At 42.7% G+C, this 15,001-nt stretch overlaps 1 pseudogene; it reads right to left on the bottom strand.

The window, feature by feature from the left end:
* LOC146184863 (phosphatidylcholine translocator ABCB4-like) overlaps positions 1–14,603 on the bottom strand; it is a 78,473-nt pseudogene extending 63,870 nt beyond the window's left edge.
* Between the last annotated feature and the right edge of the window lie 398 nt (positions 14,604–15,001).

Genomic DNA, 15,001 nt, shown 5'->3' with positions numbered 1-15,001 from the left:
GCAGATATATCTTCTCGAGTAGCAAATATTTATCTGTTTTTTTATTTCGCATTCGCGTTGCACTTGACAGTAGTATCCGTATTTTCTCAGCAGCGCCGATTTCCTGGCCCGTCTAAATATAGTGTTTCTCAAGGGCGTATTAGTGAACGCGGGATTTCGGGATTATGGCGTAGTAAGACAAGACCGTTTTACTTCTCAGAAATTACTTGTATGGCCAAGGTTGTAAATAGATTAAGCGGCAGTGCGGCAAGCTGCAGTGACAATATATGTAAAAGAAATAGCTTTCAGTTATCCGGAATCCTTGATATGCATATAAGAAACTACCCACATGGTTGTATCCCCTCACACTCATCAGTTATCGCGGTCTACATAGTATCCGCTCCGCAAGTTCGTGATACGCTACGAAAATAGAACACCTAGCGAAGGAGCCATCAGAGGGATTCCTTTGACAATAGTACGCCCTCTTACTTACCTGGCTTATCTTACAGCACATCACACTCTCTGTTTTTATTCGATTCTATTTAAGTTTGGCAGTATTATACTACTGCCTTCAAATCTTCAAGGCAGCTGCGGTCAACAGCACTGAACTTCCTGCACTTGGAGAACGCCTAAATAAGCAAAAGCCAAATCTTCTCAAGATGTCGCTATCGTAGCAGGTGTCCAAAAAAATAGTGCCGCACATAGCAGGAAAACTATTTTTTTCTTTTCACAACCTCCACTACATGTCGAGAGAAACGTATTTATAGTATAACATTTTCTGAGTCAGTTATCTGTAGCAGCTCCGACGTGATCACCCAGAGCATTGTCGTATATGTAAAAAGGATGCTGAAGTGGTATTACTCTTTTCGCTTATATTATGATTAAATTTGATAGTCTCAAGGCCGGAGTCAGTGACCTATTGTAGTGTAATTGTGCAGGCAGTCCTGGAAGTATGTTTGTTTGGTTTTCCTACCATAAATATAATCCTGTTTTTGCCTTGCTTGTCTTTCTCTCCTTTTCCAGCTCTCGTTGCTAGGTTCATGCCGGAATGTCATCAGCTATTATACTAATAACGGCTGCAGAACCATTGACTTCATTTATAAATAACAATAACCGATTAATTTGGCAATATCATCACAGTCCTAAAACGCATTCCATTGATAGCATTCTTACGCTGATAAAGTCGATCTACTTTAACATCATGAGAACGCAATAAGAGGGTCATTTACCGCATGTCAAGCAAAAGTAGGCAAATTGAGAAAAATCTGAAATTATTTCACTGCATTCGGCTAAACGCTCAAGAAGCCGAGTAAACTTATGCCCCTAGCAAATATATGAAAAATTAGCATATTATCGGCTATGTCCAAGCGAATCACGTAGCTTCGTACAATAATTTAGCAAAATTATTTTGCTGCAGTTTTAGCCTTTTACGCCGAATTATTCGGCACCAAGCGCAATAGGGATGCAAAAAGCGTATTATCGCGCATGTTAAACCAAATTACCAAACATCGTCTCATGACTCAGCAGAAAAGCTTTACTGCAAAATAGTTTTGCTGCACTCAGTGGATGATTCTGGCAAACATCATGATAACATTCAGAACGTGATGTATTACCGCGTATCTAAAAACAAACCGCGCAACTGTGCCAAATCACTCAGAAAAAAAAGGTATACTGCAGTATTTGCCTTGGCGTGCTATAAAAGACTATTCATCATTTGATACCGGTGCTGATAGGGTTGAAAAAAGTATTTATTTAATAAAATATCAACCGTGTCAAGTCGAAATGTCTCATATTTCACCAATATTTATTCATTCCACTACTCATCTTTCTGCTCTCAAAGCACCAACTCATTTGATACCTGTGATTGTACGGTTCAAAATGAGGGAAACAATCGCGGATGTCACACCATATCACGCTGCATGACCTCGTAATTCAGCAAAGCTATATTACTGAAACATTCGCTCCATTACTCTAAAAAATCTGAATCATTAGGAACACATGACTATAGGGTGCCAAAAGCAAAAATATCACGTATCACGTTACACTGTCACGTTATTCATCAAAATTGCTTTACTACCTTATTCATCTTAATACGCTCAGAAAGCCCGATTATTTGATACCCACGATTATAAGATTACAGAAAAAGCAAATTATCGCGCATGTCCGGAGAAATCATGTTACACTGTCATGTAACTCAGCAAAATCCTGTTACTGCAATATTCGCCTTATTAAACTCGAAAAGCGCTTTCATTTGATACCCGTGATGATACTGTTGAAAAATGGGCACATTATCGCGCATGTCACACCAAATCACGTTACACTGTCACATGACTCATCAAAATCGCTTTACAACCTTATTCATATTAATACGCTGAGAAAGTCCGACCATTTGATACCCATGATTATAAGGTTAAAGAAAAAGCAAATTATTGCGCATGTCCAAAGAAATCACGTTACACTGTCATGTAACTCAGCAAAATGGTTCTACTGCAATATTCGCGTTATTAAGCTCGAAAATCGCTTTCATTTGATACCCGTGATGATACTGTTAAAAAAGGGACGGATTATCGCGCATGTCACACCAAATCACGTTACGCTGTCACATGACTCATTGAAATCGCTTCACAACCTTATTCATCTTAATCTGCTCAGAGAGCTCAATCATTTGATGCCCATGATTATAGGGTTGAAAAAAAAGAAATTATCGCGCATGTCCAGAGAAATCATGTTACACTCTCATGTAACTCAGCAAAATCGTTTTACTGCAATAAGCGTTATTAAGCTCGAAAAGCCCTTTCATTTGATACCCGTGATGATATTGTTAAAAAATGGGCACATTATCGCGCATGTCGCACCAAATCACGTTACACTGTCACATGACTCATCAAAATTGCTTTACAACCTTATTCATATTAATACGCTGAGAAAGCCCGATCATTTGATACCCATGATTATAAGGTTAAAGAAAAAGCAAATTATCGCGCATGTCAATGGAAATCATGTTACACTGTCATGTGACTCAGCAAAATCGTTTTACTGCTATATTCGCCGTATTAAGCTCGAAAAGCCCTTTCATTTGACACCCATGATGATACAGTTGAAAAATGGGCGCATTATCGCACATGTCACACCAAATCACATTACACTGTCACATGACCCACCAAAATCGCTTGACAACATTATTCATATTAATACGCTCAGAAAGCCCAATTATTTGATACGCATGATTATAGGGTTGATGAAATAGATTTAATGGTCTTGGCTGTCCAGGAACTGTTGAAGTGCGACCAGATTAAAATCTGTGGCGGCAGATTAAATGTTTTGGCGCTTGGATTATTTTCTGCGGCGCCTAGATTAAATTCTATGGCGCTATGATTAAATAGTCTGGCGTTTGGATTAAATTGAGCGGGAAATACTGTAGTTTTTGATGTAACCTCAAAATAACACGACACGCCAACATGCGGGCAATTCAAAAATTGTGTTTCTTGATCTTTTTTCCAGCTCCTTAAGGCGGGGTTCCCACGGTGGCCATCTTGGAATTAGTTCAAATTCTGCCACCAGGCTAAGTCACTGATTCAGGACTGAGAAAGTGCCTATCCACCTTGCCCCCAGTTGGCCAAGGGACCCAACCTTTGCTTTGTAGAGAAGCTTTCTTTTGTTGGAGGGTGGGTTTTCAAAGCCCCATTCTTCTCCCCGCCGTGCGCAGGGGGAAGCTTTCACCTGTTCTTAGCTTGACTACAGCGGATAGCAGGACTGCGGGGTGCTAGCTTGCCTTACCACGGCTGAACTTGAGCGGCGACGTGGACCGCCGCCGCTCGATTCGGACATGACCGAATGTGCGTAGCGTAAATGCAAAGTACCACCTCATTTTGTTGTTGTTCACTGTTCTGGATAGAGTGGAAGCTTGAGCGAGTTGATGATACATCGTCGATATATGTTCACGATAGCTCAAGTGGATATCAAAAATGGAAAGGTGCGATATGATGGAAGATATTTATGTGGCCCTTGTATACTATACTTTGACTTACAAGAGATTTGCACCACTGCGAAAGGCAGGGGCTCCCTGGCCCATTCAAATGTGCACTGTAATAGGTAATTGTGCTCCGACGCACCCATCGAATCGGCAAGGGCGACAGTGGGAGCACAATTGCCTATTATAGGTGGTGTGGATAGTGGTTATTCGAACAAAAGGAAGGAAAAATCTGAAGCGCCCAAGCTGCAGCTGGCGGAAAAGCAAAATGATGGGGAGAGGAAAGCGAGGGGAAGTGTAGAGGGGAGCTATAGCAAGAAAGTACAGGGGGAACTTTGTACATTAGTTACAAAGTACAAAAAAAAGTGAAACGCGTTTGCCTCGCTCGCGCGTAAGTGTCCAAGTGCTCTTGGTCAATGGCGCCCCGGCCTTTAGCAGTACTAAAAACATTTTGTGAGACGAAGTATACATCTTTGGTGGTTTCGTCATGAATTCTGGCTGAAATCGACACCTTCTTTCCTTTGATACCCATCTTTTGAGCTGTTATCACTTTTGAAGTTATAGCATTCATAGTAGGATATTCTTTCGAGCTCTCTGGTGCAGAACTACTTTTATCAAACGTTATTGCAAATAATAAAATTGCAATAAAGTCAGTTTCAATCAACAGTAATCATTTTCTTTTTTTTTTTAGTTCGGGCTTTTCTAACCATAGAAACTGACGTTGGTAACCTAATGAGCTGAGAAAAGGGCGATGGGGAATTTCATTTTACCTTAGAGAGGAGAGTCGGCATTGTGCAATAGGTGTGAAATACCTACCAAAAGGGTAAGCACCACGTAGCTGACGCAATGCATTCAGGCCAAATTTTGGGGGAAATGAATTGGCAGTTATGAGGCAACGTTGCCAGTAGAAGCGGGTTCGTTTCGCAAGCGCGTTAGACCGCTCCTTCTCGACCCTTCCCCTTTGAATCTCTTCTGTACTCTTCATTGGTTAGAGGTAAGTCTTTGCTGCATTGCAAATCCAGTGTACTTTCTATATATTTATTTACTTATTTATTTATTCACTACCAGCCTCACCTGCTTTCATAACAAGCATAGAACGGCAATCACTCGCGCTAACCACGGTAAAATGCATAACTGGCTGCCACTGAGGCATTCTTTGGAGTCAAAGGATTCGTTTCTGTCGTTGTATGTGCAACAAAAGAATAATGCAAGACGTCCCTTCGCTTACTTACTGCCCCTAGAATTTCTCCGGACATGTACTTCCTTGCGATGCCCTGATGTGGCCATTTGGCGTGCTGAACAACTTCTTTTTTTGTTTTAGAGCCCAGCTCTTTGGCGCCCGTTCCTGCGTTTCGCGTCGCCGTCTGCGTTGTCCCTCGTAACCAGCTCCGCAGCCAGGGCAGCGCACGTTCCTGCCACCATTCGCCGCTGCGTGTCCCCCCCCCCCCCCCTACCTTTTTACTTTGTGGCGGCGACGCTGTTTTCCGGTGTAAGTGGATCACGGTGCATACATCCTAAGCCGAAATTCAGAGCCACGTTGACTTGACTCGCTAGCGGCGTCAGCGGCATCAGTCAGTCGCTGCTATCTCTTCGCTGCGGAACGCTCCTACAGGTCCACACGCTGCCTTACGCGAACTCCTGATCCACAAAGCATCCTTCATGACAGTCAAGAACTGTTAGTGGAGTGTTTCTTGAAGAAATACGTGCGAAAAATAAAATAAAAAAGTTGTCTGCAACTGTACATACATGTCTTGCTCGAAATCTCTGCCTCAATCTATCGAAAAGCTGGAACAGCCAATGAGATACGCTCAAATTTCGCATTAGGAAGTAACGTAATCGTCAGTAATTTTTCTGTTGTAATAAAAGTGGAAAAAAAAACGCGCGCGCTGATATATGTGGGTGTGCGTACTTTCCTTTTCATAACGCGCTGACCGCTTTCTTTTTTCCCTGGCGGGGGGGGGGGGGGGGGCCGCCCCTCCCCCTCTCCCATTTTTGTTTTTATTTAGAATAGCAGCTTGGGCATGTTGGTTATGCATCTTGAGGTAACAGCGCGGAACGTGGACGGGAGCACAAGGTCAGAAGACGACACAACGAATAGATGATGTTTTAGATTGAGCTCCTTGTGCTATATACTGCAACATGAGCAGGTGGGCTGAAGACGAATGCACCAGCGCTGGTAGTAAACGTACATTGGTAATGGTACTCCAGCTATAATAACTACCGCGAGCTGTAGTTTCTAGTCAGTCTGCACTCTTGTTGCGACATTTTTAGCTATAAGGTGCATTGAGAAAGCGGACTGCCATTCTAGCAGCACTGGAGAGCTTGAGCGCAACATGATATTTCTGAAATATATGCAAAATATATGTAATGCCTCCCTGAGGGGTAATGTAAATAAAATAAATAAATAAACATATTCTGAGCAATAAGACGACCAGAAAAGTGAGACATCACGAGCAGTTATCTAAATATGCGTCGTTTTACAACTAGCACATGTGTTTCTTGACAATGATTTCATAATTTAAAGTTTACCAGCCCCAGAATTCTTTTTACATGTCTGGGGATCGTACAATAAGATACCCTTGTTGATTCATCTGCGGTTCCAATGAAGAAGGGGGGGGGGGGGGTCGCCCCATTTAGACAGGTACTGGCGAACCTACACTGTTTGCAAACATTGTCCCCACGAATGCGTGAAGGGTTTGTTTCATCATTGATGAAAAAAAGAAAAACAGCCCGAGGAAACAGTCGTAAAATCGAAGAACTGACAAACATGGCTGTCAATCCTCACATTCCTTCTGTAGGTAAACCCTCGTAACTGCCATAAATAAAGCGGGTACTCCAAAGCACTTTCCATGCGCCGCGACATCAACGCCGCCGTCACGGCAGGCGTCGCAAAAGGGGAATGCACCTGCATGTTCTTGGTGCTGGCTCGCTCACCCTCTCGCGCTGACTGAGAAAATTTGAAAACCGTGAAGAAAACTGTTCTGTGAAGAAAACTATTCTGTGAAGAAAAGAAGCAGGGGGAGCTAAGTGGACTTCAGGACGAGAACGGAGTAGGGGAAAGCCGCGCGGTCCCAACCCCTCGCTAGTTTCCGACGTGTGTAGCACGCGCCAGATATCTGGCAGGGACAGATCACAGCATCAGAGCTCGCGATGCACGCAGGCGCTGCGCGCATGCGCAAACCGGCTTTGGCTGACGCGTGCGACGACGTTAGCGCGGCAGTGCATGACGCATGTGTGTTTGGAGTCGGGGCTTATGTATTCCAGTAGTTTCCTTCACCCCACGCCACTTCTACCCCCAACATGACGCAATTTTGGATGTACTTTGGGGAAGTGGTATGCCTTTATACTTTCTTGAATCGCCACACTGAGAGAAAAAACTTGACGAATGCTAAGCAGCACAGGCATCGGAATGTGTTCATTTTCATGCTAGACAAAACATTTTCCCAGTGCATGCCCAAATTATTGTGGTCAATTTTGGTCAATCTAGTCTGAATTTACTAGCTTTTGTAGGCTCACAAAAAGCGGCTGTGAGCTTTAGGCACACTGTCTCTCTGCAATGCTGTTTCTTGGGCTAGTTGGTGGAGTTTGCTCATTTTGACAAAGCGCAAAAAAGAGGCAGGGATGGTCGAGAGACATGGGACAAAGCGCTTTGCCTCTCCCTCGTGCCTGTATATTTTTAGCCCTTGCCCAAAATGACCAGTCCCTGTCCTTCTCTCTTCCTCTATCATGAGATCAATCATGGTGGCAATTCGTTGACCTCACCCCAATATTTTGTTGTTTCACTATGCCATGCAGCGTTTCAGCAGGATTAGAGTTGAACAATGGCAGAGCTGGTTCAGGGCCACTTGTTGCACCTAACCCTTATCCTCCTGCTTTTTCTGTCCACACAAGAACTCCTTAGAATGACTTTCCAATCAGTCGGCTGAAGTATGCTCATGAACGTTCAAGATGCAAGTTGATATACCCTTGAAGCAATTTGTCTAAACCAAAAAAATGGCAGATGCTCCGAATATTTATGCAGTTTCTTCTGCGGCAACGCTGCTTCAAGTCATTTTGTTTTTTGAACATTATGGTTCCATTCTCTCCCATTTATTTCCGATTTTATCATTGCAAAGGAGTGGAAATTTGCCTTCTTATCACTAAAAAAAAGAAAAGTAGTCTGCAAGGCGTGGTCGCCATTTGTTATCTGTGCACAGCAAAAATGGGTGATGTTCGCTACACGTGGGAACGAAGCTATAGCGATAACTCGACGCGGTCAACTGTGGGTTTCACCGCAAGGTCTCGACATATAGCAGTCTACATCGAACTGACGTGGTATTGTTATCAAAAATCATTTCGAAACGGATTGAACAGGTTCAGCCCAGTTCATGAATGTGCCTTCGTGCAAGATTCAGGCTCCTATCTCCTGAGGGAAGCAACAACTGCTGCCTTGGTATGTCTTGCCGCGTGTCTTCTGCGTGTTTGCTTGGAATTGCTTTCGCACTGCTAGCCGTGCTACTACGCTTATATTTCTGAATCTTTTTGAGTAAGACCACATGGCTCCTTGATGCTAAGCAGTAAGGATTACAACTAGCGTTAGTCTTTAGTTTTATTTTCTTTTACTGCTTTGCATGTTTGTTATCGAAATGCTTTCAGTAAAAAAAGAAAATTGCCGCTGGTGACCTCGACGTCAAAACTGCGCGCCGAATCAGACTGTCATGTGATTTCAGCTCCACACATCACCGCATATTTCATTTCGGTAGTGTCAATCGATATTCAGCCATTCGGAGGCTACAATTCTGAGCCTCCTCTACTTACTTTACTAAAACCAACAGACGTGTTCGAAGGTGTGAAGAAAACGATGTCCTATGTCAAAACCAAATGGGACGTTTATTTACTTTTTTTTTTCGGTTCAAAACCGGAATGAGGTTCAAGAAACACCCAAAAAGCTTGGAATTTCACCGCGATGACTAATCAGTGATGACCATGTGCGCTCGTAAAGGGAGGCTGTCATTATGCTACTAAATATGTTCGATTTTTTTCATTGCGGCAGTCTAAAAACAATGGCGATGTGCGTGTGCCGCGATGGATATCAGTACTCTGTTCTGCACGACCGCCCGATACAGACACGCGCTTCATTCCGTCAACCCACCACATTCACTAAATGTCCGCGGAAGCGTTTACGGTGCATTGCATAATAATAATAATAATAATAATAATAATAATAATAATAATAATAATAATAATAATAATAATAATAATAATAATAATAATAATAATAATAATAATAATAATAATAATAATAATAATGATAATAATAATAATAATAATAATAATAATAATAATAATAATAATAATAATAATAATAATAATAATAATAATAATATTAAAACAGACCCCTGGCCTTGAAACATGAATCCGCGGCTTCGAGGCTTACTATTTTGAGCATAGCGTAGACGCACAGAGAAGTAGAGAGTGCCGGCTGCGCACGCGCATTAGCCCTACTTGGCCCCACTAATGCCACTGCGTGTGCGCCGAAGGAATCCGGTAATTCGGTTTACATGTAGGCAAGCACTTTTCTCTTGTCACAGTGAAATGCGCCCAGCTGCCCTCTCAGCGTCACTTTGTTTATGTTACGCTGTCTGCAGTCGAAACTTCTCTCTTTCCAAGCAGCGTAGTGCGGTCAACTGTCCCACCTTTGTGAAGATGTCCATAAACGCTTTGTAAGTGACCAAATACAATTAGACAGACGTACAACGGCTGTTACGTTTCATTATCGTTTTATTACGGTGATTATCGGTGATGACGTCTGGTTTTTGATTATCTATGAGCACATATTTGTAATGTTTATAAGCATGAAAAGCACTGAACCAAAACAGTGTACATTCACATTTCAGCTAACGCTCGACATTCGGTTCAGCAGCGTCGAATTCCTTCGTTTCTTTTTTTTTTTTCATCTGTACTCCGTAGGCGACGTCGTCCTTTTGCAGTTGTATTTCTTGTAGCGGCTGCGAAGCTACATTCAAAACGGTGCTTTCCGACAGGACATCTGCACCTAAGCACACGTGTGCCACTGAAAGCTCTAGGGAACAGAGCACGCACGAACGAAGATGTGAAGGAGACAACCACTCGATACCGCTGGCCGAAACCATTTCTTTTGGTCTACTATCCTATTCCTTTTTCGACCAATATTTGAGTCGCATGACGCACATAACATCTAAACGGTGGATCATACGCGTGGTACGCCAGCTGTCGTATAGTGATGTCACGGGCGAGCATTTTGCCAGCACACCTTATCCGTAGCACTCGCTGTCAAACACTTAATGTCTAGATTTTGCGAGGAATACCACTGGACCAACTTCGTGCACGGATGAAGAACCTCGTCCAAGCAACCTGCAATCTGTCAAGGCATGTCTTAATTTTGATAATTTTGCACTTTTGTCGCCAGCCGAAAAGCAACCCCAAGACATGTAAATTTACCGGAAGATTCCGCGCATTTTGTTTGGTTTTTGCTAGCCGTGTCAATAACTATCCGAGCCTGAAGCGCCTAGCGAAATACGAATGCGTGAGGGAAAAAGTACAGGGCCAGAAGTATATTCAGAAAAGCGCAAAACAGCGCAAAGCCCCTCAGCGATTGGGCGTGAAGGTTAGCGGCTTAGCACTGCAGGCGAGCTTCCACTGTTCGCAAACAATGCAGGGGTGCAAAGGGTGATGCGGTGACCATGTGCAGGGTCTTCGTGCGTGCGAATAGCCCCCGCATAAACCACAGTGTGTGCGCGCAACACATGTGCACACACGCAGTGTGCGTGTCATGTCTTGTCACCTAAAAAAACTTTCACTCCGCGGTCCTTCCCTAATGAACTGTTTGTGTTTCCACTTTGAGTAGATGCGTCTCCTTGTGCTAAGAACCAGTGGTGTCTCGCACCACGTTCTCGATCGAGTGGTGCCTCAATTCATTCCTTTCACTCCACTGACACTCTCTGCTTTCCTCTAGGTCATGAATCGTAGCCTCTGCATCAGGTGAGAGAGTTGTCGAAATTCTTCCTCTATGGAATGTTTGAAACCGGATCTGCTGCACAAAGAAGTTGTTTCGACAGGCAATGAATTTTTGAAAAGGGTGACACTCACCTCACAAACAGCAATGCAAATACCAACAAGCAAAACACTTCAAAGCACAAGAGTTGTATAGGTGGGTTGCAGAAACCTAGAAGACAGCAGAGCAAAACCCCTTCACCATGGCAGCCAAACCTGTTTTGAGGGCAGAAGTTGGGTGCAGCGCAGAATACTTCTATGTCCAGCCTGATGTCATGCGAAAACGTTTGAGCATAATTCCTTCACTATTGAGAGCCTGTAGGAGGTAGGGGCAGGGGAGGTGTTAAGAATGGCACTCACAAATGGAGGGGTTCTTAATCCCATAATTGGGACAAGAAGAAGAGGGGTGCAGGAAATGGATGTGGCCATTATTGCCACAATAGACGTCTCCTGCACTGCACCTGATTTCTGCCCCTAAAACAGGTTTGGCCGCCATGGTGAAGGGGTTTTTGCACTGCAGAGAAGCTGAATTCTAGGTTTCTTGACTAGCTTCAATACTCTGAAGGAGTGTAGTCACGCACGCCTCTCATGGTAATTGAATGAACTCACAATTTCGCTGCTTTTACCTAGATGGCGCTAGCAGTAAAAAACCTTTATTGAGCGAATACTGGTGTAAATACTAATTATCGCCATGGTGTGTGCTTCTTATTTTAACTTTATTTTACAGTAATACAATATTAAAAGGAAGCCGACTCAAACAAAGCTCACGTTGTTGAGTATGGCGAATTGAATTGAATGTCGTGTAGGAAAAATTGATTATATTTGAAGGCTCAGTATAATCGTGCTAATTGTTTAAAGCGCAATTTGCGCTTATTTTCACAAAGAACTACTATTCTAGTTTCACCATGCATGATTTCTAGGCTGTAGAATGAGCGGTTGTTCTGGTCAAGCTATGCGATGTGAGGCAGTATTACGGAAATCTTCAAAGTGGAAAGGTAATTAAAGACGAACTAGCGAATAAATTTCGATGAAACTTTGTACACTAAACTATTATAATGTGCGCCCGAAGTGGTAAACTTTTTACTGCTGTGCACGTTGATAAAGCGCAGATATTCGTGCCCAAAATAGCCAAACTTTACCATCTTTAAATGCCTGCCGATCAAATACTGATTAAATTAAAACTAATTACGCATTATTTTACCGAAAATAAATACCCATTCCATGTGTAGGCCAAAGGAAACTGTTCTAAGTGCAGCAGTTTCTTCAGGAAATTAATCCGAAGTAGGGTATATCAACGACGCTAGCGAATTTGTCATCTGCAATACCACCTCTCATGCAGTTAATAACGTTGGCACACTAAAGCAGCGCACATCATTTGACAGAGCGTATATTAAGCTTTCGAATGATGCTTACATTGTGATGTTCGAAAAAGAAAGCGCAGAATGCTCACGCACACATTGCCCGAAATGGCACATTCGCGCTGCTGGAGTGGGACCCCCACCTTAACGCATTTTTTTCTGTTTGAATGCAAGAAAGCTGCTTCGTTATAACCGATCTAGTGTCAAATTTTGAATTTTTTGTTTTATTATACAGATAGAACTCCCATAAAAATAAAGCATAGACCAACCAAATTTTGATTTTTAGTTTGTTTTATCCAACAATTCGCTATATCTATGTTCATTAGAGTGAGGTTTCACTGTATCAAGTATTAGTTAAACGCACAAATAACTGACTAGAAAGTAGAAGAGAAAACAACCACATGCTACCAGTGAGATACAAACCCACAACCTCCATGCTGTTCGTTCTTATCTGTGCTGTGACAAATCCCATTTTCCCTGCGTGCACGTGCAGAAAGGCAAGTGTGTAAAAAAAAAGAATTTTCTTTGCATGTGCCTGCGTAATACAATGCCTCCATTCACTTCTGACAGATACCTGCCACCCCTTTCTCTTCAGCTTGCAGAATTTCTGCTTGGATATTTTCAGTCACTGATATCGTTCAGCTCCAAATATTGTGATCAATCAGCCATTACATCTTCCTTGACATGCACTGCCCCTTGAACAACTCCACCACCACTGAGGCAGGGACTTGATGCACACACGCGGCACAGTGAACTTGAAAAGTTGCACCTGTGCAAAGGAAAAACAGCGCAGCATTCTGTCTGTTATGCTCTTCACCTTTTTCATCAAGTTCAGGAAATTAGTAATTGCAAAGCCATGCTTTTTTCACCTGTATTTTTCTCCCACCACCTAGCAGTGGCTACGAGTGTCTGATGCTAGAATAGCATTCACGCATAGCGTTGATGCAGTTTCATAAAAATGTTCCGTTCAGGGCAGCATGCACGTAGCAGGTCTTATGGTACACAGCACTCTGTTCCGATGAAACTCCATTTTAAAGCAGTTTCTAGGAAACAGAGTTAATTGATGTTGATCCCACTGAACTTACCCATTTATTCTTGATTCAGCAGTACAGTGCCTGTCGAACCATGATGCACTTTCTTGCAAGAGCGAGTAGAACAACTCTTGCCGCCGCAGTCTGTACAGCTCACCACCCCAGGGAACACCATACCTGTCATCAATGAACACATATACTTTCGTAATAATGAATGCCACAAAAAAAAGAAAAATTTAACCCAACAAGAAACGTTCTCCAACACTGCATGACTGAATATAAAAGTACACATCCCAGAAATGAACAGATACCGTATATCAGGTGTTGTGTGCCATTTTCTGCCATCTTTACTCTTCACCAACTAGCCCAACTCCAGATTGTTTACAAAGATAGAAAGAAGCCTTAAGAAATGGGCGGAGCTTAAATCAACTGCACCAAGAACATTAAATGCTTATCTTAAAAGCACTGACAGCTTTGCTGAGAAAATGAACCTGCACTCTCAGTTATACCTGTGACATCAAAATGAAAAGAGAGATAAAAAGAAAATGAGAGCCCCTTACATGTAATATGCCAATAGGCATATAGTTCCAAATAGTAGATAATTTAGGACTACATCTAGCTTACTGCTTTTAGACATAAGTCCAAAACACCAGAGCGCAAGAGAATAACACTAAACCAAAATCTGAGTGCGTGGACTAGAATCCTTGAACAAAGCATCAGGTGAGCAGTCAACCGTCTCAGGGCATATGTAGGTAACAAGAGCAAAAAAAAAAAAAAGAAGTGCACATTTGTTTTTCTGTAGCACTGGCTACCAATGTTGCCCCCTCCCCCCCCCCTCATCCCATTATAATTTATCTGATTTGGAGGCTACAGTGACACAGAAAATGGGGAGTTTATACAGATTCACATTGTCACATACTAATCTTTCATGAACAACACTTTGATAATACTGGGCGATTAAAAAAGGCATGTATGCAAAATCAAGTATAAAAAATTATTCACTTGTAGCATAAAACTAAGTTTTGGTATAAGAATAAATGAAACGCGTATGTGTTAAGCAATGATGACGTAAGTGAGGAAAAACTTGCTCATCATTTTGTTGCGCTCAAAGATGGTTATGGTGTCAAACATGGTCATTGCCTCACTGTGCTGTGTTGCTTCCACAGAGGTCTCGGCAGGTGGCAGAGTGGTAAAGTTGGTGCTGCCACCATCGTAGAAGGCGACAGCTTGCTGCTGGTGTATGAAGGCATCCATCATGTGACCAGCCTGGCCAGCCGGCAGGACGGCAGAGATGGTGCCGAGGAACAGCAGGACGATGTCTTGTGCAGTGGCATCACAAAACTGCAACACAAATGCGATAATTTATAGGTGAACACAGGTGAAAGTTGCAAACTGGTTCAATCTAGTTCATGCAAAAGTTTACACTAGATTGCAGCCTAAATCAGTTGATGCATGCTAGCTAGAATAAACTGGGAATTTCTTTACAAACCAGTTAGAACGAACATGTTATCTTTCCCATGAAAAGGGCACATACATATATCTAGTATGCTATGTGTGCGAGGCTATTTATATAGAGCCATGTAACTATATTCTAAACAACTGCAGTCACCACATGCGTGCAGGCATTTGTGGACAGTGCTCGGACACTTGCG

This window comes from Amblyomma maculatum, chromosome 7, assembly GCF_055883805.1.
Source record: "Amblyomma maculatum isolate TAMU_Amacu chromosome 7, ASM5588380v1, whole genome shotgun sequence".
In the NCBI taxonomy this organism is placed as follows: domain Eukaryota; kingdom Metazoa; phylum Arthropoda; class Arachnida; order Ixodida; family Ixodidae; genus Amblyomma; species Amblyomma maculatum.
This window is presented reverse-complemented; position numbering and strand designations above follow the sequence as displayed.